General features: G+C 41.8%; 1 protein-coding gene across 2 annotated transcripts in view; it reads right to left on the minus strand.

Annotated features, from left to right (window-relative positions):
* Positions 1 to 27,126, minus strand: part of TIAM2 (TIAM Rac1 associated GEF 2) — a gene marked incomplete at its 3' end in the record, with an annotated part of 132,492 nt that overhangs the window by 92,332 nt on the left and 13,034 nt on the right. For both annotated transcript variants that reach the window (XM_081905118.1, XM_081905116.1), the window contains exon 2: positions 12,195 to 12,313. The remainder of the gene's footprint in view (positions 1 to 12,194; positions 12,314 to 27,126) is intronic.

Here is a 27,126-nt window from a genome sequence, read left to right on the forward strand (position 1 = left end):
CATGGGACAAATCCCCTCTTGTCCAAAGCAGAACAATTACATCCCATATAGCAATGTGGTGAAAGCAAATATTTTCCTTCCCACAAGATAGCCAAAATTGGGGTTGGGGGTGTCCTTTTCACATAGGGATGACCTGGTTTTTTTTGGCAGCAGCCGGGGTGGGGGTAATGTTCTTTCATTCTGGCTCAGCCTTAGACTAGTACTAACAAAACAATCCACATCTACCTCAAGGTTATGTTTAAATCTACACCCATTGTTTTTACCAAGCTACCTCCATTTACGAATCAATGTCATTGTTTACTCTGCATTCATCAGAATAAATCTTTACTGCAAACATGAGGAAAAGGAAAGAGGGCAATTGCAGTCTTGGTCAAGCCCTCCTGTTGCAACATCATCAGTAGGAACTGTGTTTGACAACACCCCCTTTTATAAAAAGGCACAAACTACTTGAAAGGCACTTTGTCCTTTGGTGAAAGTTCATCCTATGGAAACACCACTTGACAATCAGTGTAATAAAAGAGGGCAGGAGCAGAACAGTCACTTATTGTGCATTAACAGTCATCGCCTTGAGCAGAAGGAGCAAGTCAAGAGGTGTAGCAGAGCAGGAACTCTACAAAATATCAATAATCGTTATAGTTCACAATTTAGAATTGTGAAAAATATGGAGCTGCCTAAAGCAAATTTTCACCAGTTCCTCCTGCTCCCTCCCCACTGCCAAACCCATTCCACATTCCTTTTGTGAGACCTCCATCTTTCAGGAAAGGCTTTTCAGAGAGTATAGTGAGAGGAGAGGGCAGAACTGGGAAGCTTTCTGATTGTGTATGTCGAAGCACACAGCTTTATACACTTAAAGCCCCTGTGGGAAAGGCTTTCAAAAAGTTTCCAAAATTAAAGTGAAGTGAACCTATAGAACATGGCCTTTCCCCAAAGGCATGGAAAACACATCCAAAGGAGAAACTTCTGTTGTTTATACCATTTCTACTAATACACTTCACTGAACCATCACAATAAGAATATGCAAAGGCTCCCCAAAGTTGCTATGAATTCAGGCTTAAGTCCACTGAGCCTATTCAAAGGAAACAGCCAAAAGCACATCTTCTGACATATAGGAAACAGGAAAGAAGAAAACACCATGCTAAGCTTTATCTGCTCATCTGTTTGAGACTGAATAGAATCCAGTACTTTTGTCTAACAGTTTTGTGCCCTTTTTCCTGTTAAGAAAGGTTCATATTTCACAACATTGTTCTATTAATATTCAGAAGACAAGCTTGAAGGCAGGAAGGTGGTAATGAAAATGGGAGAAAGAACCTGTAAATTGCAACCATTCATTAAAATGATCCATGAGGCAGGATTTTCATTTCTAACTCGGTAACCTCACTGCATGTTTCCTGTTTACAGAGTCGCAGATGGCTAGAAATGTAAGATTCCCATGATAAAGGAAAGAGTTCATATCAACTGCATGCCCTCTTGGCTCTTTTTTATGGTATAAGGAAATCCGATGACTGTGGCAAGAGGGGTAGTAAGGTCCATTAAGGCAGCCTCCATGGTGTAAGAAGTCAAACCTGGTTCTCATCAAGTCTGTGCAACCTATTTTGAAGGGACTTAAAAGTTTTCAGACAATAAAAACTAAGCGTCACATTTCTAAATCTAAAGCACTCTCAATATCTGTAATGCAGGAATAAATCACGATGAGTTCCAAATATGAGGCATATCCCCACACCAGCTCCTTAACCCAGAGGTCTACCACATTAAAGCAGGCACTCTCAACTAGAATCCTTGGAGAGACAGCAGGGATGCACAAGCTCTGTCACTTCTCCATTGCCCAGGCCCACCTCCAACTTTCAATGCTGGAGGGCAAATGTCTGCAGTAAGGAGGACTATTCGTCTTTGAAGGTATAAGACAGAAGCCACAAGTCTGTGGTATGCACGTTTCATATTCAGATGCCCAGGCAGCAGGGCTGCATACAACCCTGAACCTGAGACCTCGGAGAATCAATGCCAGTCAGAGGAGCCAGTACTGGATTAGAGGAACCGATGGTATGGCAGGAACAAGGCAGTAGTTCTACTACATTGCTTAAGTGTACTTTGTATTTTTGCAAGGGAGGAAGATGGAGAAGGAACCCATATTACTGAATTCCACCTATTGTCATAGCTGTCAACTTTTCCCTTTTTTAAAGGGAAATTCCCTCATTCCGAATAGGATTCCTTGCAAGAAAAGGGAAAAGTTGACAGCTATGCCTATTGTGACCCCTAGTTCCCTTCAATAAGAAAAAGCTCTTCTCTTCCCCACACACCCCCTCACTAACCCCCGTCCAGCAAAATCCAATTTCCCCATAAGAAATTATGTGTCCTGCAGTGATTCTAAATAGAATATTTGCAACTCAACCTTTCGCCTAACCTCCCACCCACCATGTTTTTCTCATTATGGTTATTAGGGCACAGGAGCAACTAAGACTTTGTATGATTAGCCCATCTTAACTTAATCAGCTTGTGCTGCTACAGTTTGAAGCTGGTTAGCTTGTGTACTGGCTATGGAGTACCATATCTGGCAATCACATACCCAGCAAATGAAAAGGTCATATGCCACAACTCTCTAGGTCACCAGCAAGACATACATGCATATATGGGTGTGAGTACACGCGCCTACACACATACACTAGCTGGATGGTTACAGTGATATAGCATTTCATTTACCATGATCTAGCTCTTAGGATTTCAGCCCCAGTTTATCCTGCCTTTTACAAGACAGATGATTATCTCTGATCCATATGAGAGCTCAGGACACTTAAATCTTGTGATTGCTAAATAGCCAGATGGACTGTCTGTCTGTCTGTCTGTCTGCCTCTCTCTCTCTCTCTCTCTCTCTCTCTCTCTCTCTCTCACACACACACACACACACACACATTTCAAAGATTCTTTAGAAGTTAGTAGAGTCTGAAGAAACAAAGCACTTGCAAAAAGGGGAACAGTTCAGTGTCTAAATTCAGGCATTTATTTGCTCAGGGTCGTGCCTAGCAAAAGCAAACAGTTATTGTGAGAAATATAAAACTAACTGATTCCTAAAAGCTAAACAAGGTATTACAAGCTCCTGTGGGTCAACAAACTATAAGTGTACATGGACTTTCCCCTCATTCAATGAACATTACCTGTATGTTACATCTTATAAATATACTGTCATGAGAAGTTAAAAACAGAATTAAAGTTTTGCTTTTTAGTCTCTATCAATATTACAAAACTGGTGAAGAACAATTGAAAATGTTGTTCATATTCTCTTAAAAGCTAAAAATTTGTCCTACTTAAGAAGAGGTACAAGAAGATGGGTTGGACTGGATGTATCCAGGCACTAGCTATAGTGAACCTCTTCACATACAGGAATATGAATTATTGAAAAAGCATGGATTACAGGCCCAGAACAGGGAATCACAATAAGGTTCAGTTTGGAAGGCTTACATGCTCCAACATAGAGCTGGTTTGCATACAGCACTAAACCAACCTGTCAAACAGCACAAATGCACAGGTCCCTGGAGGAGAAATTGTCACCATTTCACTCTTTCCCTGGTCCTCCTGCTGCTGTGAGCTAAGCCATGATTTGCTTCAGCATGGCTGTCGAAACCCAAGCTTGTGGTTTGTCTCCTCCAGGCAAACCTTGAGCTGTAAACCCAAGAGTAGTTTGGAAGAAGACAAGCCATGAGCCTGGGTTCAGATGACCAAAGCAAACCATGGCTTAGCTCACAGTAGAATGAGGACCAGGAAAGGAGCACAGCGGTTGCAATTTCCTCTCCAAGAACCCACAATACACTAAACCATGGTTGGACTTAAAGTTACTGGTACATGTAAACCATTTCATTGTACAGCTCATTGTCAAAACTTCTCATATCAGATTGTTGTAACTCAATTTTGGGGTATTCACATGCATTCAAACACATGTAAAGTTTAAAATAAAAAAATACAGTTGCATAGAAATGCTATTAGGAAGTACAGTTGTTTTATGGCTTAAAACCAATGCAAATATATAGAAAACAACATTACTATACAGCACGGGCCAAAATGTTATTTTAAGCAACAAACACTTACACACAATCTTTGTTTCCAAAAAGCCTCACCTTTAAATAGAAAGGGCAAGCAAAAAGAATGCATATCTGTGTTGGGAAATACCCCTACCTTGACTTGCTGCTTATAAAGCTTCTTTTTCCCCTGTGTTGTTTATTTAGTACTAATAGTATGCTCATTTACACACTGCCTAGGTGTTTGTCTAGAGGAAATCATACTATTATGAAATGGAAATATTTAAAAAACGTCTCTGCATACTGAATGGGATATTCTTTAAGTTTGGGCTACACTAGGCATTTCTACTAAACTTTTCATTTCTTTGGGCTTTTCTGAAAACCTTAGCCATTGCCATTCAAAGGCCAGTAAAAATAACAATATACAAAATATTTCCTCTCTCTGCCTCCACGCCTGCTTCTAATGGAGTTTTAAATTTAAAGTAAACCAATGCCAATCAAATCCTGACAGCCAACTGTGCAAATTCAAAATTTGGCAAGGAAAGCTGACATAATCCTGAGGAGAAAGTAAAACTTTGACAAATAAAGCAAACACAATTCATTAGAGGCAAAAGATAAAGACCATATTCTTATTAAAATTACCACTTGTGTAAATGTTACTAAATGTGTGAAAATCAATGTGATAATCACTGTATTTTCACTGATTTAATTGTGGTCAGACTCAAGAGATCACAGCCAAACCATTTTCTGGCAATTGTGAACACGAGTTGCGTTAATCTGATGCTGCTTCATCATTATTGCCAATTTCTCCTTCCTTCCTTTCTTTGCTCAAACCATGGTTTGCCAATTCAGAGATCATGCTTTGAAGAAACTAGGAAAGGGATGAAGGAATCAGCATGTAAGAAAGTAATGCAAGCTCATGATCCTTTAAGGTTACAATCACCAATGATGGCACGACCATGTTTTTGAACTGGGCGGATGACTGACTTCACAAGGAAACAAGCTTAATTTTTTAAATAAATAGATTAACCAGGTTTTATTGTATACTTCATATCCTTGGGTTTATCTACTTGTTAATTGCTACCCAACACATATCCTTGGAATGGCAAAAGTTTTTTTAAAAAAATAAGCAAAACAGCACAAAGGGGAATAGAGAAATATAGCAAATAACACAGATATTAAGAAACAAAAGTATTAATGTCATCAAGTTAGTTCTTCCCATGGAAAGCTGTAACAATTTTGCAGACAACATGAAAGAAATTATTCTGGACAGGACTTGGGTATGCCAGTGCTCTAATCACACTATTAGTATCAACATTATTACGTTAGAATCCAATGGAATGACACATTTATTAGGGTAAAGGTAAAGGGACGCGGGTGGCGCTGTGGGTTAAACCACAGAGCCTAGGGCTTGCCAATCAGAAGTTCAGTGGTTCGAATGCCCACAATGGGGTGAGCTCCCGTTGCTTGGTCCCTGCTCCTGCCAACCTAGCAGTTCGAAAGCACGTCAAAGTGCAAGTAGATAAATAGGTACCGCTCCGGCGGGAAAGTAAACGGCGTTTCCGTGAGCTGCTCTGGTTCGCCAGAAGCGGCTTAGTCATGCTGGCCACATGACCCGGAAGTTGTATGCCGGCTCCCTCGGCCAATAAAGTGAGATAAGCGCCGCAACCCCAGAGTCTGTCACGACTGGACCTAATGGTCAGGGGTCCCTTTACCTTTACCTTAAAGGTTAAACTGACTGCAGCACCATCAATTAATTCTGCCTAATTCTTTGTGATGTAGGTTCTCTGCAGCAATAACCACACATAAGGGAAATTTAATAAATAATCAAATGCCTTCCAATACTTCACTGGTCAGTTATTACTTTTTTGTAAAGTGTGAATAAAGGCTTTATTCACATCTTGGAATCCTTCTAATTATGAAGCCTTAATTACTTGGGATCCATTTGCCCGCTTACCCAGGACGCAGAGGTGACAAAGAAGCACCAGGGATTCAGTTCCTTCGGAGAAAAAGTTTATTGTGATCTGCGCAGAGACCACCAGCGGAATTATTTCCAAAGGCTGGGGGCCCCTAAAACACGTAAGCAAGCAGTTTTTATACCCTAGCAGCACCTCCCAACCACCCCACCACCAGTAACGTATCATATCATATTCCCCCCTTTGCCTTATGGCCTCATTGGGTGTTGCCAGAGCATTTTGGCAGTGCACTCCTTTCGCTTATCAGTCAAACCTGCATATCTTATTTGCTCCAGATGCATTTCTCCTCCTGCTCTCCGGGCGTTGCCTTCCAACTGTCAATGCACCCCCCCCTGCCCACTCCCTTCATTTCCCTCCTCTTCTTCTGAACAACCTAACCCATAGGTTCGTTCGCAGGGATAGGCCTATACTCTCGCATGAGGGCAATCACACGGGGTCCCATCATTCGGGACATCATTTTTTTGCATCATCTGTTGCAAAAGCAGGGAATACAGAAGCAGAGCAAAAGCAAAATTAGCAAAGGTCCCATAAGCATAGCAAAGAGCCCCCGGAGCCACCCTGTTGGGAGGAAATTGTCTAGTAGGACATATCCCATCCTTCCTTCCCAAGTTTGTACAGGAACATGGGCTACTTTTTCTGCCAATTGAAGCCACTTGTTATAGAGACTCTGAGCCCCCTGTCTTCTCATTTCATGTGTGGGGAAAATGCTATTACGATTTAAGGCCTGGAAGCATTTGGCCTTGGGAGTGGATTCTCCCACCATAAATAGGAGAAGGATCATCAAGGGGATGGAGGGGGATCGCTTCCTTCCAGAAAACCTATGGCGTTCGTGCCAACAGAAATATAACAGCATCCATATAATCAAGGCAGTACATGTCACCCCTATCCACCATGCCCGATGGTTCCAAGGTTCCTCCCACCATTCCTTAATCATGATAAGGGTCTGGGGAAGGTTTTGGCCTGCCTGGGCGTTCAGGGCGATCAGGATAAAAGGGGTCGTGGAAACCTCCAAGGATCAAATCCTATAGTATGCAAATAGAACCCTTCTAGTCCTGCGGGGTGACTATATCCTTGGTGGGTGGAGGGCAAACACAAGCCCCACGGGGAAGGAGCCCAAGGTTGGTAGATTACCACACACCCACAAGAGTAGGTGGCACTTGGTGTCAAAATACCCACGGGCTCTTCCTCACACCAAATAATACACACTAGAGTTCTTTCGGAATTTAAAACATTATCAGGTGGTGTTACTCAAACTGCAGGCACGCTGGGAGCGCTGCCGGCGGGCGCTCCTCCCATCCACTTCTTCAGCCGTGCCTAGAGGTCCGGAGTGATACCAGCAGAGCGGTCGTCCGCTGGGCGCCTGTGTACGTACATACTGCCACAAGCAAATAATGATACAATCCACATCGAGGTAATTCAGTAAAGTCCACAACAAGGTCCTCCATGGGTGCCGTCCCACTGTGCTGAACTCCTGGTGGAGCCAAGTGTCCAGTTCTAGGGTTGTTCCTTTGGCACAACATGCATTTCCTGGAAGCTTGGGCAGCCAGTTGGTAAAGGTTGGCCACATAAAAACACTTTTCCAGCTGCTTGGTCATGTCATCAGGTCCCACATGGGTGGACTCATGGTACCGCTGAATTACTTGCCGGGACAATGATCCTGGGATCCATATCCTCAGCATCTGCAGTAGCCACCTCATGGGCAGAGTACCTTGGTTTCAAGGTGCTATCCAGAATTTCTTCTGGTACCAGGGCCCCAATGAAAGGTGTTGGGGATGAACCCCGGGCTGCTTCCTTTGCTACCCGGTCAGCCAGGCGGTTTCCCCTGGCCTCTTCACTAGGTCCAGTTTTGTGTCCATAACAGTGTATCACTGCCACTGCTTCAGGTTCCCAGACAGCGTCCAGAAGGTCTAAGAGCGCCTGAGGGTGCGCCACTTGACCCCCTCTGGAGGTGAGCAGACCTCTTTCCTTCCACAGTGCCCCGTGGGCATGCAGGGTGAGGAAAGCGTACTTTGAGTCAGTATAAATATTGATCTTTTCCCCTTTTGCTAGACACAGGGCCCTGGTAAGTGCCGTTATTTCAGCCAGTTGGGCTGAGGTTCCCAGTGGGAGTGAACTGGCCTCAACCACGTTGTTTTCAAGGGCTACCACTGCATATCCTGCCTTTCGCTGTCCAGCCTCAACAAAGCTGCTTCCATCCACAAACCATGAAGGCCAATGTGGGTTTGCCTCATCCTTAAGGTCAGGCCTGCTGGAATACACTTCATCCATGACCTCTACACAATCATGGGTCAGTCCCTCACCTTCTCCTACCGGTAATAAGGTAGCTGGGTTAAGGGCTGTGGTAACCTGAAACTTCAGGCGTGGATGTAATAACAACATCTGGCACTTCCTCATTTTTGCTTGTGATAGGAAATAGGTGCCTTTCATGTCAAGTAAGGCTGGGACTGCGTGTGGAGTCACACAAGTGGTGTCTTGTCCGAACGTGAATTTATCTGCCTTTGTGAGTAGGGTGGCCACTGCCACAACTGCTCTCATACAGGGGGGCAACCCTTGTTCTGTTGAGGTTAGCCTCTCTGACAAGTATGCAACGGGTTGCTGCCAATTTCCCAGTTTCTGGCATAAAACTCCCTTGGCTACCCCCTGGTCTTCATCTATGAACAGGGTAAAAGGCTTCTCGGGGTTTGGGATGCCAAGCGCTGGGGCTTGTTGTAATGCCACTTTGAGATCCCGAAAAGCCTGCTGCTGTTCCCTGCCCCATATAAAAGGATCCTTCTCTGTTCCCCTAGTTGACTCATGCAGGGGCCGAGCAATGCTGCTGTAGTTAGGTATCCATATCCTACAGAACCCTGCGGATCCCAGAAAACCACGGAGCTCCCTGCGGTTTTTTGGCTCTGGTATTTGGATAATAGCCTGTTTTCTTTCCTCCCTTAGAGTTCGCTGTTGGTGAGAGATGTCAAAACCAAGGTATTTTACAGTTGGTTGACATATCTGCGCCTTCTTCTTGGATACCCGGTATCCAGCCTCAGCCAGGTGGTTTAACAAGTCCTTGGTGGCTTTCATGATTCTGAATCACTTCCCTAACTCTCATCACCTACGGTCTGCAAATAATAACATCCTCAAGGTCCCAGGCCTCAGAGAGGTCAGGCTGGCCTCAACTAGAGCCAGGGCCTTCTCGGCTGCGGCTCCAATCTGGTGGAACGCTCTGTCACAAGAGACTAGGGCCCTGCGGGACCTGACATCTTTCCGCAGGGCCTGCAAGACAGAGTTGTTCCACCAGGCCTTTGGTCAGGGCACAGCCTGACTCCCTCCTCTGGCAACCTGCACAGAATCTTGCTTAATCAGTTGCCATTAATTTGATTTCAATTGATTTTTATAATGAAATATTTTTAGAATAGTTACAGATAGGTAGCCGTGTTGGTCTGCCATAGTCAAGACAAAAACAAAAAACAAAAAAAGGTGCTACTGGAAGGATTTTTTTTTTTTTTTTTTAGAATGTGCAATTATCTGATTGTTTGATTGTTTTGATTGTTGTTAGCCGCCCTGAGCCCGGCTTCGGCTGGGGAGGGCGGGATACAAATAAAATTTATTATTATTATTATTATCAAATTAGTAGGCTTCCGGGAGGCCCGCCTTATCCCAGTCAATACATTCAAACAATTTTATAATTTTCGCTGGGTTCTCCTCAAAAAAAAAAAGGGGTTCTGATTGCGCCAATTACATACATCTGCACTTGAGAAAGGCACATGTTGGACCGTATATGTTCGTGGCGCTGGCCCTGGGGGTCCCGGTGGGTCATAAACCCGGCGCAGGGGGGCTATCTTCTCTGCTCTCTCCTTTTGTTTCTTGGCTGCCTTATGCAGGGCAGCTCTATCCCAAGCCTGTTCCCAATGTCTCTGTTTCTTCTTCCATTGCTCCCTTTTACACTCTGCGGCACTCACTAAGTGCCCACTAACGTCTATTTCTTCCTTAAAGTCATTTACAAAATCTCTAACTCTTTTCCTTTGTTCTTCAGTCCACCTCTTTCCACCCTTTGTCAACTTTCCAATAGTCTGTCTAAACTCCTCATCCTCTCCCTTTTCCTCATCTGATTCATCATCTTTGGCCTCCCCTGGCACTGCCATTGGTGGGGCATATGGGGGAGGAGGTCTCAATACACCTTCTTCTTCCGGGTCCTGTAAGACCTGGGGTTTTGGCTTCATTCTGACCGCACACAGGCGGGCGCCCTGGTCTATTCTACTGCGGCAGGATTCCAGCCACGAGGGATTTTTTCCCACATTAGTTTTCCAGGTGGAAATATAAGGAATCTGGTCCGGGTGAACATTAACTATATTTTGCCACAGGGGTTCTATTAACTGCAGGTCGAGAGTGCCCTCTGATGGCCAGCCAGTACTTCACATAAAGTTCTAAGTCTCTCTTTCTGCAACTTAAAACCCCAATAGTCATGTTTTGTAGCTGTTCTCCAGTTATCCAGTAAACACTGCAAAGGGGTACATTTACTGCCTCCAGATCCCATGTCTAACAAAATACTCTGCTCCTATACGGGACTTCTCTTCAAACACACCGGTTTTGCTACAGACTGTGGCTTGGCGAGCTCGCGCTGCCAAGAAACTCACAATCCTACACACGCTTGGCCATGGGGACGCTAAGCCCCGGCCTCACATATACATTCATCCTTTCACACCACACACAACACAGGCTCCCCTCTGTCCTCCCCTCCTACCCTCCTGGCGGCACTTTTACTGCCACGGCCAGGTGAGGTTGATCAAGCCTCTAGCCCCTTTCCCTTAGAGCTCACCTTTCTCCCGTTGTGGGTCCCTTTCCTCGGCCGTCGTTTTTCTCCCTTGACCGGGTGTCTCCACTTTGGGACGGTGTGGCTAGCTCCCCCTACAAACTGGCAGGGTGCGCGCTTGGAGCTGCGAGCACCAGCCCAAGCTGTTCACCGCGGTCGAGCCTGGCCTCCGGTCCAATGGGTTTGGGCAAATCCCGGACGAGCCCCCAAATCTGAAGCCTTAATTACTTGGGATCCATTTGCCCGCTTACCCAGGACGCAGAGGTGACAAAGAAGCACCAGGGATTCAGTTCCTTCGGAGAAAAAGTTTATTGTGATCTGCGCAGAGACCACCAGCGGAATTATTTCCAAAGGCTGGGGGCCCCTAAAACACGTAAGCAAGCAGTTTTTATACCCTAGCAGCACCTCCCAACCACCCCACCACCAGTAACGTATCATATCATATTCCCCCCTTTGCCTTATGGCCTCATTGGGTGTTGCCAGAGCATTTTGGCAGTGCACTCCTTTCGCTTATCAGTCAAACCTGCATATCTTATTTGCTCCAGATGCATTTCTCCTCCTGCTCTCCGGGCGTTGCCTTCCAACTGTCAATGCACCCCCCCCCCTGCCCACTCCCTTCAATTAGATGAATGTTCAGGTTCGCCTGCTGGCACAACATGCCTGGAACCCAAATAAAAAAGTGAGCAATGACCGAACTTGGAAATATTACTTTGTCCAACAGAAAATGATGTTTCTTAATATTATATCATAATGAAATAATCACACAAAATAATTAGTAATTAGGGCTCTATTTCACAACTTGCTTACTCTTTAGTCCTATTATATTTGCAAATAATTAAAGCTAAACAGAATGGCTACATTCAGACATTACGTGAAATCATACTTTAGCAAGACATGAATGAGCCTAGGTGATTCTTGAGCTTACCCACACCCCCATCTCCTTTTGTTTCCACTTCCACTTCTATTTTACCACAACTTGTCATGTCATCTGAGCCAACAAACTGTTATTATTGTTAACTATGGTCTGCTTTAAACAAGCAAGCTTGAAATCATAGTTAACAATAATAACAGTTTGCCAATTCGGGGGGGGGGGGAATACAACCAGTGGTTAAGCAAAGATGGAAACAAAAGCTTCCAAAGTCCACATTTTTTTTTATCTAGGCTAGAGCAGCACACTGTCACATAAGGGGGGGAATCTTCTTTCACCTGTATTTGTACTTGTTCATGGGACTGTGGAATTCAATGAATAATGCATCTATTCTTAGGTGAACATTCCAAATTATCAAAAGCAGTTAAACAGTAGGCCTGCAAACTTCCCAGTCAGGCAATAACTGGGGCTTTACATAAAATTTAGTTCAAGACATAAATGAATGTTGGCTGCCACTTTCCCACAATTTCTTTGTAAATTTAACAAAACAAACTAACCTTGGTGATTTTGCTTTATGGTTCTCCTAATTTTCTTCCACTGTTTCCTGAATCAGCAACATTGAGACATGTTAGTATGTTGAGCACATTGACATGACTTGGTCGCTTCACCAAATCTTCTGAAAGATAAAAATATTTGAACATAGATTTAGAATATAATTAGAAATACTTTCCAATACCTGCAGAATTCATTTCCAAAGACCTAACTCATACACTAGTAAACCAGACAACTTGGGTGTGCCTTCCCTATAGACTAAAAGGTAACCATGCTAGACAGTTCTTCTAATGACCATTAATTCCCCCAAGGATATCATTTTTGCCTTTTATTCTAGAGGCAATCAATTCTAGAGATACTCAGTTCTTGATACACATCTGGGTTTCCCAGTTTAGGTGATATGAAGATGGGCAATTTTGGATTCTGCCCTTCTACAACAAAAACTCTTGTGGTGTTTTCATGATATAAAGTCGCTCATTATTAAAGATGTAAAACCAGTGGCTGATTCTTTGATAACAAATTGTTTGCATGCAATTTCCTAAAGGTAATTGTATCCCCAGGAATGAAACACAGAGCCAGTGAAGCATCTATGTGACTGCAAGTAAGGGCCTAAATTACATGTTCTTAATTCAGCACTAGTGGTCAAAGCAAGACAATAATACAGAAGAATGTTCTTTATTTCACTCATGCCCCTTCTTATCCACCAAGGACAGAGGTCACTTCCAGACAATCTGTTTATTGAGCATTCATCCTGATTGGTTTGCAGGGAGATCAGACAATATTGGCTATTTAATGAGCATTCATTCCCATTTGTTTGGGTAGGGGGTTGCATTAAAGTTCTTTCCAGAACATTTCCCCATCATTTTCCTAATGGGAAAAAGACTTGATCGTCTGTGGAAGAAGATTTGTTGTGCAAGAGCTTCCAATCAACTATAATTGTGCAACATGGATTTGCCAGTATGTAAATGAATCCCACCCCAAAATAGTGACATTCTGAAAGTGAAACTTGGACTACTTCACTCCATACAACAATATGCTGCTTACTTCCTTCAATGTGCTTGAGCTGGATAGTCCAGGAATGGCAACATTTACCAAGTCTTTATAAAGAGAGGGAAAGGCCTTAAGTCCTTTTCAGGATACACCCATATGCAGTGGCGGGATATACAGAAAGAAAACTCAAATTCAGTTTAAGCCTCCACACTGTGCTGGACATACATGACCTGCTCACACTTTACATGGACAGTGTGCCCATAACTCAGTTCTCAAAACTATCATCATTGCTCTTTCCTAGAAGGCAACCAGCTCCCTCTGGTCTTCTTCTCCATCACCTTGTTTGTTATAACTAAACTGAAGACATCACCACTTTGCTTCACTATCTAAATAAAGCAGCTTAAATGATAAATCTTTAAACAGCTAAATGGCGTTTTTCATTCCTACCAACCAAGTCACTTTCCAGTTGGAAAAACATGCAATATTTCTGGATGCATTTCATATGAAACTGAAATTAACAAGCCTGCTTTTCAGCTTCTTCTTCCCAGAATTTAGTACCTTGTTGTACTAGATATTTATTTTTTGCAACAGTTCTAGAGTGAAAGAAGAATAGGTCTATTTTAAAATGAAAAGTTTCTTTCAAATTCCTGGAGGGAGTGAAGCACAAACTATTATGAGGACATTTGAAAATTTGCTTTTGGAGGTTACTTAATAGAGATAATTATCACAGACCATTGGTGTTAAAAGGCATCACATGGTAACAGCAGAGGCACCTGACCACTGCCTGTCTGCCATCAAAGAGAACTCTGGGGATGTAGAAGACTACTATGGTACAAAAAAATCATGGATGAAATAAATGTGCTCTTTCTTTCATTATAAAGTTGCCTAGGGGAAGAAAGCATGTATTCCAACATCACTTAGATGTTGAACATCACTTGGCTATCCAGACATCAAAATAAAAGCTTCCCAGAAGCTGCTATTATTTTTCAGGATCAAAGATTAAACTAGCTCTGAGATAGCCCAAGAGCATGGGTATCACAAGGTATATTGCTCACAGAATTATTAACGCCTTGCATCAAAGTGAAGACTTCCTTATTCAGTAAGACAGTACAAGGGGTGAATTGTGAACCCATGCTGGGTGGAAACAAAAGCATACTGCCTTGTAAGCATGCAGCACATGCACCCTCTCTATACAAACACACCCCACTGGATGGAAGGGGTGGGGTTGGCTGTGGCAGGGCAGAGCTCAGTAGACTCCTAGATTTGTAGAGTTGGAAGTGACTTCCTGTAAATAGGCATATGGGCACTCATACCATTCAATACTCAACTGAAAAATACAATTTCCACATAAATATCATAAACACTGCATCACTGCTTTTCTGTTTCTCACATGGAATAGCTGTGCTTCATAGGAAGCTTTTTCAGATGAGGGACAGGTTGGGGCCAGCTCCTTAAAAAGCATCCTTAATCTCTTCAGGTCTTGGACTAGCGCCAAGTAATACAGCCTTGCTGTCTATATAGAGTAGGAACAGCTTCTGTTCTTAGTGAGCCACGAACTCTCAATCCTAGCTCATCCCTTGTTGAATGATTGAGGTTCTACAAGTATTTTGCCAGTCAAAGTTCTTACTTGGTGCTGAACCAATCACAGATTCTATCTATTAAGCATTTGTGAGGAAGGTTCTTGGAAATATACTAAGCTCAAAAGGATAACACATGGAGAATCAAATCTAATTTTCAATGTGAACAATTAATTTCCGTGCTTTGGACCCAGCATCTATTCCAGAAGGATTCAAAAACAAATTACCCATAATTTCATTAAGAAGTAGAACTCCTGTCTCAATAATACAAGGCAAAACAGAATTAGCATATATCAACACCAAACTGGAAATCACACCCAAAAGGAAGCATGAGCAATAAGATTTGAAAGAGATTATTTGTTCCCAGCTATTATAACAAGACTGTTTGCATTTGTGTCGGACACTTCCTCAAAAGCAAAACAACCTTGTTTCATAGTGGAAGCTGATCAAATACCCAAGATTCCAACCATTACAACATTGTACAAAACAGGACATTACAACATTGGAATTCTTGTCTTCAAATGCAAGCAGAAAAGAAACTGATTTCAATTAAAATTGCTGGAGAGCTATAAATGAAGAATGTGTAAAATTTATTAGCAGAAATCCAATTAACAGACCTGGAACAACGCCAATAATAAGTTGTGGTTAGAATGTCTAAGGGAAACACACAATGAAGTAACTTTTATTAAGCATAAGTAATAGTTACATCTGCTTAAAGCTACGTTTATGCTGCCAAAGCAATAGAGTTCAATGAAAATACATATACCATGCATAAGTTCATTGCAGTGCCAGATTTTCCATGACAATATGCTGACCACTCCTGGTGCAAACAGCAACTCCATGGTAACAGAGTGATTAGTTAAGGAAAGAGACACAACAAATAGCCTAAAAAACCAAAATTGCTCAGGGAGCACAACTGTCCCACCTGTTACACATAAGGGATGCTTCATGTTGTATCTTAGTTACACAAAGCTATCTTTGTGTGGGAAAATGACCATAATATCATTTCCTATCAAAGTTGTAATATATTACACAAATATATTGCATGCAGTAGCAATGTGATGCCATTATTCCACACCTGAGCCTTAATTCCCTTGAAGGACACACAAAGGTGAAGTCTCACTGATGCATATGTTCCCAATATTTGAAACAGAACTTGATGACTCCAGGTCAAAAGAGACTACCCAGGCAAGAACCAAGAGGCAGCTGCTTTAAAAAGTTTGCTACATGATTGATGTACCTGAACAGGGAGGCAGTAATTTACTGCCCCCAACTATGCAATAAACAAAACATTATCCAAATCCTTCTGCTGCAGTCACTTGGAATGTTATAGAAAGGAGATCACACTGGAATGACTACTAAATTTTGGTCATGTTCAGACATAATGCTAAACCATTGTTTAGTGTGGAAAGAACAAGCTGCAACAATGATTGGGGTCCTCTATTCTCCCCTTTCTGTAGATGTAGTTGCAAAGAGGCATTCAGAAGCTTTTCCTTCCAATTTCTGTTAGCTAGTTTTGCATGTTGTCTGAACTGAAACCAAAACTGATTAACGTCAACAAGTCAGATTACTGTTTAACCAAGCCATTTACATATCCCATGGTTCAAAGTTGGATTCTTTCAAACAAGCTACGGATAAGATTTTACCAGGGTTAGAAGTTTTTGAGCAACATGAAAAGTTTCAATTAATGTCAGCTACAAGCTAAAGTTTCTGAATTTCTCCTTTTGTGGGAGGAGGAATCTGTGAGTCCAAAGCTTGCCTAGGATTATTCTTGCAACACTAAACTATGATTTAGCATGCAGACTGGCTACAAGAAACCAGCAGCAGCACAAGTCGTCACCACAGTTTAACACATGCTATGCAGACACTATTATAACACAACCACTTTGTTAAAGTTCAGCTAAGTTCTAGGTCTAATCAGTTCCAGACCAGGCCAGGTCATGAATGAACAACACCATCATATTCCCTTGATATCGATGGAAGAATAAAAAGCGGGATATAACTGAACAATAAAACTTTACTTAGCAATCGTGTTGGGGATTTTGTCCTCTTTTGACAGATGTTAGGTACCTAAACATTTGGGAGCTTGAGGACATAGCCCAGTTTAAAGAAGAATGAAATAAAGTAGCACGAACTTACTTTTTAAAATTCTTCCGTCATTTGAAGATGGGTTTATGCAAATTCCATGGAATGATAGGACATCTGCATAATGGAAGAATGTACTACGGGAAGCCTGCACAGCTGCTGTTTACACCTTACTGGTAGTTACTGCCTGGGGCACATTTTGGCCTAGGATGTGCTTAGATACTTTTCAGATTGAGGACTTTACTATAAAAGGGTAGAAGCCAAGACATGCTTCTACTCCACCCAAACCCAGGTCTTTAATAGCTGGTTGATGAACCTGCCATTAATTGCTTTACACTACTATGACCAGATGTTCCTAATCTGGATGTACTCTTCATTACCCATTTCAATAGTTTCCGAACTCTGTTGGGTTCCTTAAAGGAGTAAGAAATTCTGCCCAAAAATAGGTGGGGTTTTTTAAGTGATAGAAAAGTGTTCCATCCCAAAATAATGGATTTGCTTGAACCTTTCCTTCCAAGTTTCATAATGGAACTTTATTTGGATTGATGTTTCCTGAGCTGTGAGCTAATCTGGCACAAAATATTTCCTAATTCCTGCCACTAAAATGAGCTTAATCTTGTTAAAAATATTGTGAAAACTCTTGTCACTATGTGCCACAAAATAGTACATCAGCACATCCCAGAAAGAAAGAAAAATTACAGCAGTCATAGAGCAGGTAAAGTTTATTTTCCTCCAATTGCCCTAATGAGAGGGAAATCCTTTTCCCCCCAGAAAGAACCAAAAGGAGTGGCAACACTCCCTCTAGACACTCCACCCTGCTAGTATGAGCCCAGCAGGACTTTGGATTTGGCATTTAATCCAACTTAAATTTCGTTTGCATTGGCCCAGTAGGATTTCTTTGCCAGCTGACTTTGTTCACTCCTCATACCTTCAGCTCTTTCTCCAGGTACAAAGTTTGCGCCTTCCTGTTAACTTCCAAATAACTGAATTTTACAGAAAATGCATTTTCAAGGCCAGGCAACAATAACTGAAAGAGAATATTCAACTAGATTTGCTAGTTATCAGGTCAAACCTACTTTTACATAGGTTTTTCAGATCGTAGTAGGCTCATCTTTACTTGGCTTCACTTTGCTTAAATAAGCAGAAGAAATCTGAGCTTGGGCTTATCACAATTTGATGGAAGCAAATGAATTGTCTGATTTGGGCAGGGGGACTGTTCAAGGAAAACAACCACTTTTTGTACATGGAGATTCAGATGACAGAGTCTTGATTCTGGGTTAGCTGTGCAAATTGGCACTTGCCACACATCCCATCCCATAATCCATTCAGTTTTCAAGAATCAAGAGTTTTCAAAAATTATCTAAAGGGTTTTCCTTGCAAGGAAGAAAAGTATATATATAGGAATTAGAGGGCAAGAATCAAACAAAGGAGCAAGAAAGAGTAAGCTGGATAAAGAGAAAGCACTGAGAAAGCTCTGTGCAGGGGTGATCATGGAATTCCACCCCATCCCTCTTCTGAGTCTTGGAAGATGCTGCTAGCATGCCTACATCAACTTCCCTCAGTGAAGAGGATATCAGCTTTCTGAAATAGCAACAAGGGGGGGGGGGGACAACCCTCAAGATTCCCAGGGTACTCATGTCTCCCAAGCTAGGTTTCAACCTTTCTTTGCAAATTTACAAACGTTCACGATACACTCAGTCCTGCTTATACCTTAACCAGGACAGTTCAAGCTGAGTAACTTAGTGTCAGCTTCAGTTCCTGTGCTCTCTAGCTAATATCAGAACTCATTACAACAGTTGCTGCCAATTCCACTGGGCAAAAACAGTGGTTGTCAATGTGGTGCTTTTGGAAACAATGGCATCCTCGAGATCTCCCCTAGTATTCTCAAAGCCTCTGAGCTCTCTACCCACTCATGGTTATCTTTCTTTCCCTTTAAAAGCATTCAGAAGGAGGGAGCTAGAAGAACAACACTGCCCCATGTCCCCTCTCAGCTCTATGTAATTTTTAAGGCACAGATTAATTCTGCTAGATCCAAATTTTGCCAGATGCCTTGACAAAGTGATATGTGTACAAGTGCTTTCTCTCTTTCTATCTCTTTGGGGTGGGGAGCTGATCCAGAAGTGTCCAGAAAGGGAGGCACAGGCTGCACTCACTCAAAAACCCAAATGCACCCATTGGCCTGAAAAGGTTGTGGACTTCTAGGATGAACAAACTGTGATCTGATGGACAGAATAAGGCAGCTTCATATGTTTACTTACATCTCTAAAAGGTTATGATGCAAGTAGCTGCCCCTCCTTTCCCACTTTTGCAATGGCCGTGGCAACATATAAAACTCCAGGGCATAACTCAGTTCTCTCTTACACAAATCCTGCTGGAGTGAATTGAAAATGCCTTCAGTGGAAGTTTGAATGGTAGAGAATCCATTTCACCCAGATTTGTGTACCCTGGATATCATAGTCTCAGAGTTCTATGCACCAAAAAGAAACAAACCTGGTATTTAAAACATTTACATGCTAGATTCTCCAATTATAGGGTCTGCATGCCAGCAGAAACATTAGTCATTTGCTTAGTAACAAACCAAAATGAAATCCTTTTACATTTGGTTTCCATACAATATCATTTACTTTTATAACTTGATTTTTCAAAAGGTTGCTATCTTTAAGACAAAGTTTTGCACAGTATTTAAATTTCACCACTATTCCTATATATAGACTTCATCTAACTAAAATAGCAATGCTCAAGCACATGGGTGGAAACTTAACAGTAAATCTGAGCAGCTTGGAGAGCTCATATGAATTTTACAGTAAGAGCACTTCACATTAGACATGGAATAGCAAGGCCAGTGGGGACCTGGTCAGCATTCTGCTCTCTTCCACACATGCAGGGTACAGTATTGCAACTATTTCCCAATTCAAGCCTTCTCCTCAAGAGGTAAATGGGTGCAACTCCACTGACACAAAGTTGTCCTAAGGTTATTAATTTGGATGGAAGAAAATAAAACACAAGCTTAACTTGCAAAGCAAAATCATTGACATTTAACATGCCTTGGCTGGGTCACATCTGAAAAGTCTAGGATACTCTCTCTGGTTTTATTGTCATTTAGTTACATTAGTTATATTAATTACATACTGTATTAATTGAAGACTAAAAAATAATGCAGCAAATATGAAACTACTCAAACAGAACTTGTGGTTTATTATTTTGTAGACATAGCAGATGTCGTTTTGAAATGGAGATCCCCCCCCCAAAAAATAACAAACACAAAGTTCACATGCATATGGCTACAATTATTTTTAAAAGGATTTTGTGAGGGGCCACCACACACAAAAATAAAAGGCTGCGCAGGATTTGGTACCAGACTAGGCTACAATACTGAGTGCTACAATGTGTTTGAAGTTTCATCATGGACCTATGGAGCAAGGATGAGTGAGGAAGGCTGGCTGGCTCAATGGTAGGTTGTTACTGACAAAGTGGCTTGGCAAGATGCAATATCAACAGGCCCTGGAGATAGAATCATGAATATAGCTGGAGCCATCTGCAGTTCTCTATTCAAGAAAAGGAAAGAATCCAGTAACAGCACTAAAAAAATGCAAAGGTATTATCTTGCTTAGGAATAATAATTGTCCAGAGTAACATAGCTAGTACCAAACCAGTACTGAACCAGCATACAAATGCAGCAAACTTTACTCTATCAAAATATAAAAAATAAGCAATTTCTTCTGACTTCAAGGAATGTGATAACAGCTGCAAATATTACTTCTGCCTGACAAGTTGCAGACACCTTTCCATATAAGGTGAAAAATGTATAAAAGCTGTTCAGGCTATACTGTTGCCTCTGTCCCAGCTGGTTCATTACACTCTAGTTGAAGCCTTTACGTTTTTAAAATCTATATAAAAATATTTAGAAGCAGACCACAACCACTTATCTAAAGAACAAAAGTGGGGAGATAAGCTTTAATTAGGATAGAATCATCCCACATTTTGCCTTCTGATGTTTTGTCAGCAGAATAACTCACATTAAAATTGGAGTCACATTAAAATTGGGCACTTTTCTGGTTACCAGAATGGAGGGTTACCTGTGTTGTTGGTGTTTCTTTTTGGAGGGGGTTATATGCATTTTGCTTATTTGGGGGGGGGGGGTTCCAAGTACTGCCTTTTCTTCTGCTGTGAAATGGGTATTTTGTGGCACCCACAACAGTTTCTCCGATTTCCAAATGTGTGCCAGGCTCCAAAAAGGCTAGGGATCCTTGTATTAAACCTTCAAAGTTTAGAACTTAAATACAAAATGCACTTGAACATTATCTTACTGAGATATGGCACTGTGCTTCATATTCTGAATAATAAGCTTGCACAAGGAATTAAAAATAAATCAACAGAGGGGAAGCATGTGGAGAAGGGAAAGGTGGTCTCCATATCAGAATCCCTCAGCAGGCTAATACTGCAGGCTAATCATCTGTGTCTGCTGAACTAAAACTGGATCTGAGGGAAAACTCATATATGGGTAGCACATCACAGCAGCAAAACCTCATATGTTAGAACTAGAAGTGATTGCAATATTTGTCTTGTGCAAAGTAGAACTCTCCATGTGAGGACATGCGCTCTTCCTCCCAAGGTTCCCTGCATAGGAGCCATCCTAGGGGCTGAGGTCCCTTTGCCCCCGCCCAATAAAGTATCTGAGGGGACCCCCCCTCCAGTTGATGGGCATTGTCATCCAAATGGATGTGTGTGCAGCACCTCGTGGTCGATTACCGGTATGTGGAGTGGGGCTTACCTGCCCCACAATATTTTATCCAAGGTGGCACCCCTGGTTCCCTGTACTTTAACTTCATCAATCAGTTCCTTCCTGTTGGTAAGAACCCGGTCCATGCGAGATGACCCCTCTGTTGCTTTTCCCACCTTCTGGGAAATGAAATTGTCAGCAAGGCAATTTTGTTGGACTTTACATTTTTGGCAGTTTGCGTTCCAACAGATAATGTGGTAGATGAAGTCTACCATGACTACTATATCTGTCCTTTTTCAATGTCTGGTAATCAGCTCTAAGAAAGCATCATCCACTCCTCAGTATGGCTTGGAGGTCTATAGCAGACACAGTACGGTCACTGTTGATTCCCTCTCTTACAATCTTTACCCATATTCTCTCAAGCAGCCTTTTATTTCCCAAGTCACGGATCTCTTCACAAGTGTACACATCCATTACATATAATGCTACTTCTCCTCCCTCCTTCAATTTCTACATTCCAAATGACCTGTGCCAAAAATGTTCTTCTTCAGACAAATGTGCCAAATATTATGCTGCCCTATAGATTTTGGTTGGTTGGCATCTGTCTGGCTTGAGAGACAATGGCGTGTGCCTCCAGGGGTGAAGTCAAACCACTGCATTAGTAGCACCAAAGGGATCTCCCCAAGGAACAAGCCTGGGCAGTGTGTATCAGCCTCACTGATGTAGTCCAAAGGACAGCAGAGCAATACAACCATCTTAGGGACTCAGGATTTGTGTAGGGTTTACTCCTTAGCCTTTTCTTCTCCTGAAGATATTCCAGGAGGCAGCAGAGGTTTAGGATCAGAGTTTCACTTCTCCTAGATTGGCTACCTTCCCAGATTGACAAGCCCCATCTGCTTCTTTACAGCATGTGCAGAAACTGCCTTCTTGCCTGTTGAAGCCACTATTAGACTTGTCTGCTCAAATGGAACCTGTTGTTGCATGTAGGGTAAGTCCCTAACACACTGAGAGTTTGAGACCCATTGGCTACCCTCACTTGGTTTAGCCAGCCAAAGTTATTCCCGGGGTGTGGCCGTCATCACAGGCTGGCAGCTTCTAGGAGCCACATATAAGAGCTAAGTCATGGGTAGGCAAACTAAGGCCTGGGGGCTGGATCTGGCCCAATCACCTTTTAAATCCGGTCCAGGAATCAGTGTGTTTTTACATGAGTAGAATGCGTCCTTTTATTTTAATGCGTCTCTCGGTTATTTGTGGGGCCTGCCTGCTGTTTTTACATGAGTAGAATGTGTGCTTTTATTTAAAATGCATCTCTGGGTTATTTGTAGGGCATAGGAATTCGTTCATTTCCCCCCTCCCCCCAAAAAAATATAGTCCGTGCCCCCCACAAGGTCTGAGGGACAGTGGACCAGCTCCCTGCTGAAAAAGTTTGCTGACCCCTGAGCTAAGTGCAGGATGGGGATCAAAGATGGGCAAACTAACACAAAAGAAGCCCGATGTGTCCCCACCAAAGGTACTATCTTCCCTAACAGCCCATGCACCCTAGCCCTACAGCACAGAGCTGGAAACAGTGACCCTATTCTTAATATTGGGGGTAGCCTGTATAGGTATGTATGCACAGATTAACACTGAAGAAATTATTTACTACAAGGAAGGATCCGCCCCTATTTAAAAGAAGGATTGCATTTTGTGCATCAGAATAATCACCTGTGTTGTGCAGTGCTGCTGAATTAGTGCATGAGAGTGCATAAATGGAACAAAGCTACACAGTTAACACAGTGCTTCAGAGCATTTGCCTATGCTAAATGGAAAGTAATGCATATTCCTAATTATTTAAGCATTGCTGTACATGATATACTGACTATGAACAGATGTAGGCATAGTCAAATACACTGTGGGCATATAACTCGCATGCCTAGTATGTGAACTATTTTTTATGCTTTCTGACCTGCTGATTGCTTGCTGTTGAACAACAGGCCATGAAAATATGTGCAAAGGAGAAAGATATAAATGTGAAAATACATGTGTGTGGTTTATGGGTTTGGTTATTTAAAAAAAGAAAAGGGGGAAATAGAACCATTCATTACTTTTGAGAAATATTCAATAAGCTCCCCAAAGCATCTGGGGTTTACTTCAATTTTTATGCCAAATTACAGACTGTGAATTCCAATAAGTTTTCTAGGCAAAGAATGTTGAACTGTGTTAATAATGGAGAAACCTCTGGTACTTTTGTCCATCTGTAACACTTGGTACCCCCCCCCAAACTATGCTATGATTGTGATTTATATTATTTTTTCAAACATACTTGGTTTATTAAACCAACAACATGCTAAGCCTAATTTCATTTTCCTTGCGGAGAACCTTACATTTTATTCATTATCTGGCTTCCAAAATCCCATTTAGTTATAGATTTTGATACATGGGCAGAGTCACAAGAAACAGTAACTCTCTGTGAAAATAAAACTGGAACCATTTGATGGGTGTGCTAGCAAAATTGGAATTCCTGTATAAACAAATACCAAGATTTTAAAAGTAGCTGAAGCAAAACTGGCATGCCCTATGCATTTGTCTGAAGTATGTGTGGCTAATGTTAGATCAGCAAAATGTCAGAGGGGATCACAATTGTTCAGCAACTGGCCACACATCTCATGCACTTTGCAACGTTTCAGAAATGCATGGAGGAATCTGTTGTAATCCAGAAGAAATGAATCATGGCATGAAATCAGGCTAACGAAAACACTAAAGAACTGGGAGAGGGGAAGATATTGCCCAAACTTGGGTGTGGGGTGGAGTTGCTGTATGGTCTCTACCCACAGACCTGAAGCTTTTCACATTGCCTGAGTGGAAGAAAGGAGCAACACCGCAACTGCAAAATGCAAATGGACTCTAGTGTAATTAGTAAGACTGGCCACCCTTCTTTGCAAAATCTTTGTAACATTAATGCACAACCCCACCACGTTTTCCCCTCACTCCAGTTCTTGTAAAAACAAATTCTGAATTCTAAAATAAACAAAACCCGCCCTATATGCTAACCATCACAACCAAAGTAAATTATTAGTCTGCCCATGCTACATTGTTTAATAAAATTAATTCTTCTTTTCCGGCCACTCTTCTCAGAGTAATTAGAATCTTATAGCAGCAAAGTTGAAGGAAATGTAGCCATATGGATCGAATGTGGCAGGAGGATAGCAACTTTATTTGTGGATATTAGAGAGCCCAACTCAAATATTCAAATAGACATATGTAAATACAAAAGGATGTGGTTATTTAAAGGTCAATAACTGTATTCGGCTGTTGACTGAAATCTGCTTTGTCTTTGGTTTAAAAGTTTCCTGTACTTTACAATAAAACCACTAAATAAGCCACTATTCTTGGAATATGATGCCAATTAATAAAAACTATACAAAATATAACTAGAAAATCAAAATGGATTTCTTATGCCCTGGAAATGTCAACAAAATGCCCAGTTCCAAATGGTATTTTTCATTGTATTTATTGCTTAGCCAGAGGTCAGAAAGCATCTTGTCATGAACAGCAATGCATTCCACAACACACAGTTTCCATGGATGGAGATAAAGAACAGCTTCCTTAAAAAAAAAAAAACACCCAAGGGCCTCAATTAAATACACAAATTTCACACAACTTTAAAAAGCAAAGAGCAGCAAAAATGCCTAATTACACCTGTATACACATGACTGCACTTTTACTATGTGCTAAAGCTCAACAGTTCAAGATTAGAATTTTGCTTCCATACATTCCTATAAGATGTTTATTGTTATCGTAAAGGCATGAATAGAAAGCAGGTATGTTTCATATATGGAACATACTTGAGCAGCAACATATGTAGAACTTATTCTTTAATAATAGCATGTGTAGGTATTTAAGATCACATCTACTGATTCATCATACAATTGTCCAGGCACAACTTGAAGTGTTGGTGCTGACTTTTAAAGCCCTAAAATGTCTCAAAACAGTATACCTGAAGGAGTGTCTCCACCCCCATTGTTCAGCCTGGACACTGAGGTCCAGCTCCGAGGGCCTACTGGCGGTTCCCTCACTTCAAGAAGTAAAGCTACAGGGAACCAGGCAGAGAGCCTTCTCGGTAGTGGCACCTGTGCTGTGGAACGCCCTCCCGTCAAGGAAATAAACAACTACAGTCACACCTTGGAAGTTGAACAGAATCCATTCCAGAAGTCCGTTTGACTTCCAAAACGTTCAGAAACCAAAGCACAGCTTCTGATTGGCTGCAGGAAGCTTCTGCAGCCAATCGGAAGCAGCAGAAGCCCCGTCAGATATTCGGCTTCCAAAAATAGTTTGCAAACTGGAACAGTCACTTCTGGGTTTGCGGCGTTCGGGAGCCAAAAGGTTCGAAAACTCAGCCGTTCGAAAACCAAGGTACAACTGTATCTGACTTTTAGAAGACATCTGAAGGCAGCCTTGTTTAGGGAATTTATTCTTTTCTGATGTTTTATTGCTTTATTTTTATTATTATTAATAATAATATTCTGTTGGGAGCCACCTAGGGTGGCTGGGGAAACCCAGCTAAATGGACAGGGTATAAATAATAAATTTATTTTTATTATTATTATTATTATTATCATCATCATCATCATTATTTATCCCAATGAAACTAGTAACTCAAAACCTGCCAAACCATAGAAGGCTATTTCAACATTGCAATTCTGTGTACTCTTACTCAGACGTTGAATCCTTGAACATCTATTTTCTTTTGTCATTGCACCCTTGATCTTCTGCTCAGGTTACCCCCCCCCCCCCGTAACAATAGATGCAAACAATGAAAGAGGCCCAAACTATTCAAAAAGCAAACACTACCCTAGATGACCCTACAGGTTCACAATTATTTAAATAAAATGTTCTACACAGTAGAATTCAGAGGCCTCTATAAACACACACACACTCAATAAATACTATAGGACAGAAACATCACATATATATTACAAAGCACACATGATTTTAAAAAAGTAACTCTCTTAGGAAAAACAGAAATCATACCCATGTCCTGATACCATTTGCAAAGTTATCACCTCATTGCTAGAAATTGTGCTAGTTTCTGTCTTTACTCCAGATAAGGTTGCACCACATAGAATAAACACACATCCCACAAACACATAAACCCTTATCTGACCACTGACATCAGGGTCTTTTCATTCACTACAACTAACATCAGCATACGCCAAAGCAGTCACAAACCATACTTCTACAAAGGAAATGGGAATCTCTTTTGATGACACAAAAAGCAGATAGGTAACTGACTCAGTGAAATTCATGCTTCTAATGTTACATTTAAAGGGGGGAGCAATGCACTTCTCCTAGGAGATACAAGGTTCCCCAAGGGTGGAGAAAACTCATGCCAACACATGAAGGAAGATGCATACAGTGGTACCTCTGGTTACGTACTTAATTCGTTCCGGAGGTCCATTCTTAACCTGAAACTGTTCTTAACCTGAAGCACCACTTTAGCTAATGGGGCCTCCCCGCTGCTGCTGCTGCACCGCCACTGTGCAATTTCTGTTCTCATCCTGAAGAAAAGTTCTTAACCTGAGGTAC

The sequence above is a fragment of the Podarcis melisellensis genome (genome assembly GCF_964234715.1).
Source record: "Podarcis melisellensis genome assembly, chromosome: 3".
Lineage (NCBI taxonomy): Eukaryota > Metazoa > Chordata > Lepidosauria > Squamata > Lacertidae > Podarcis > Podarcis melisellensis.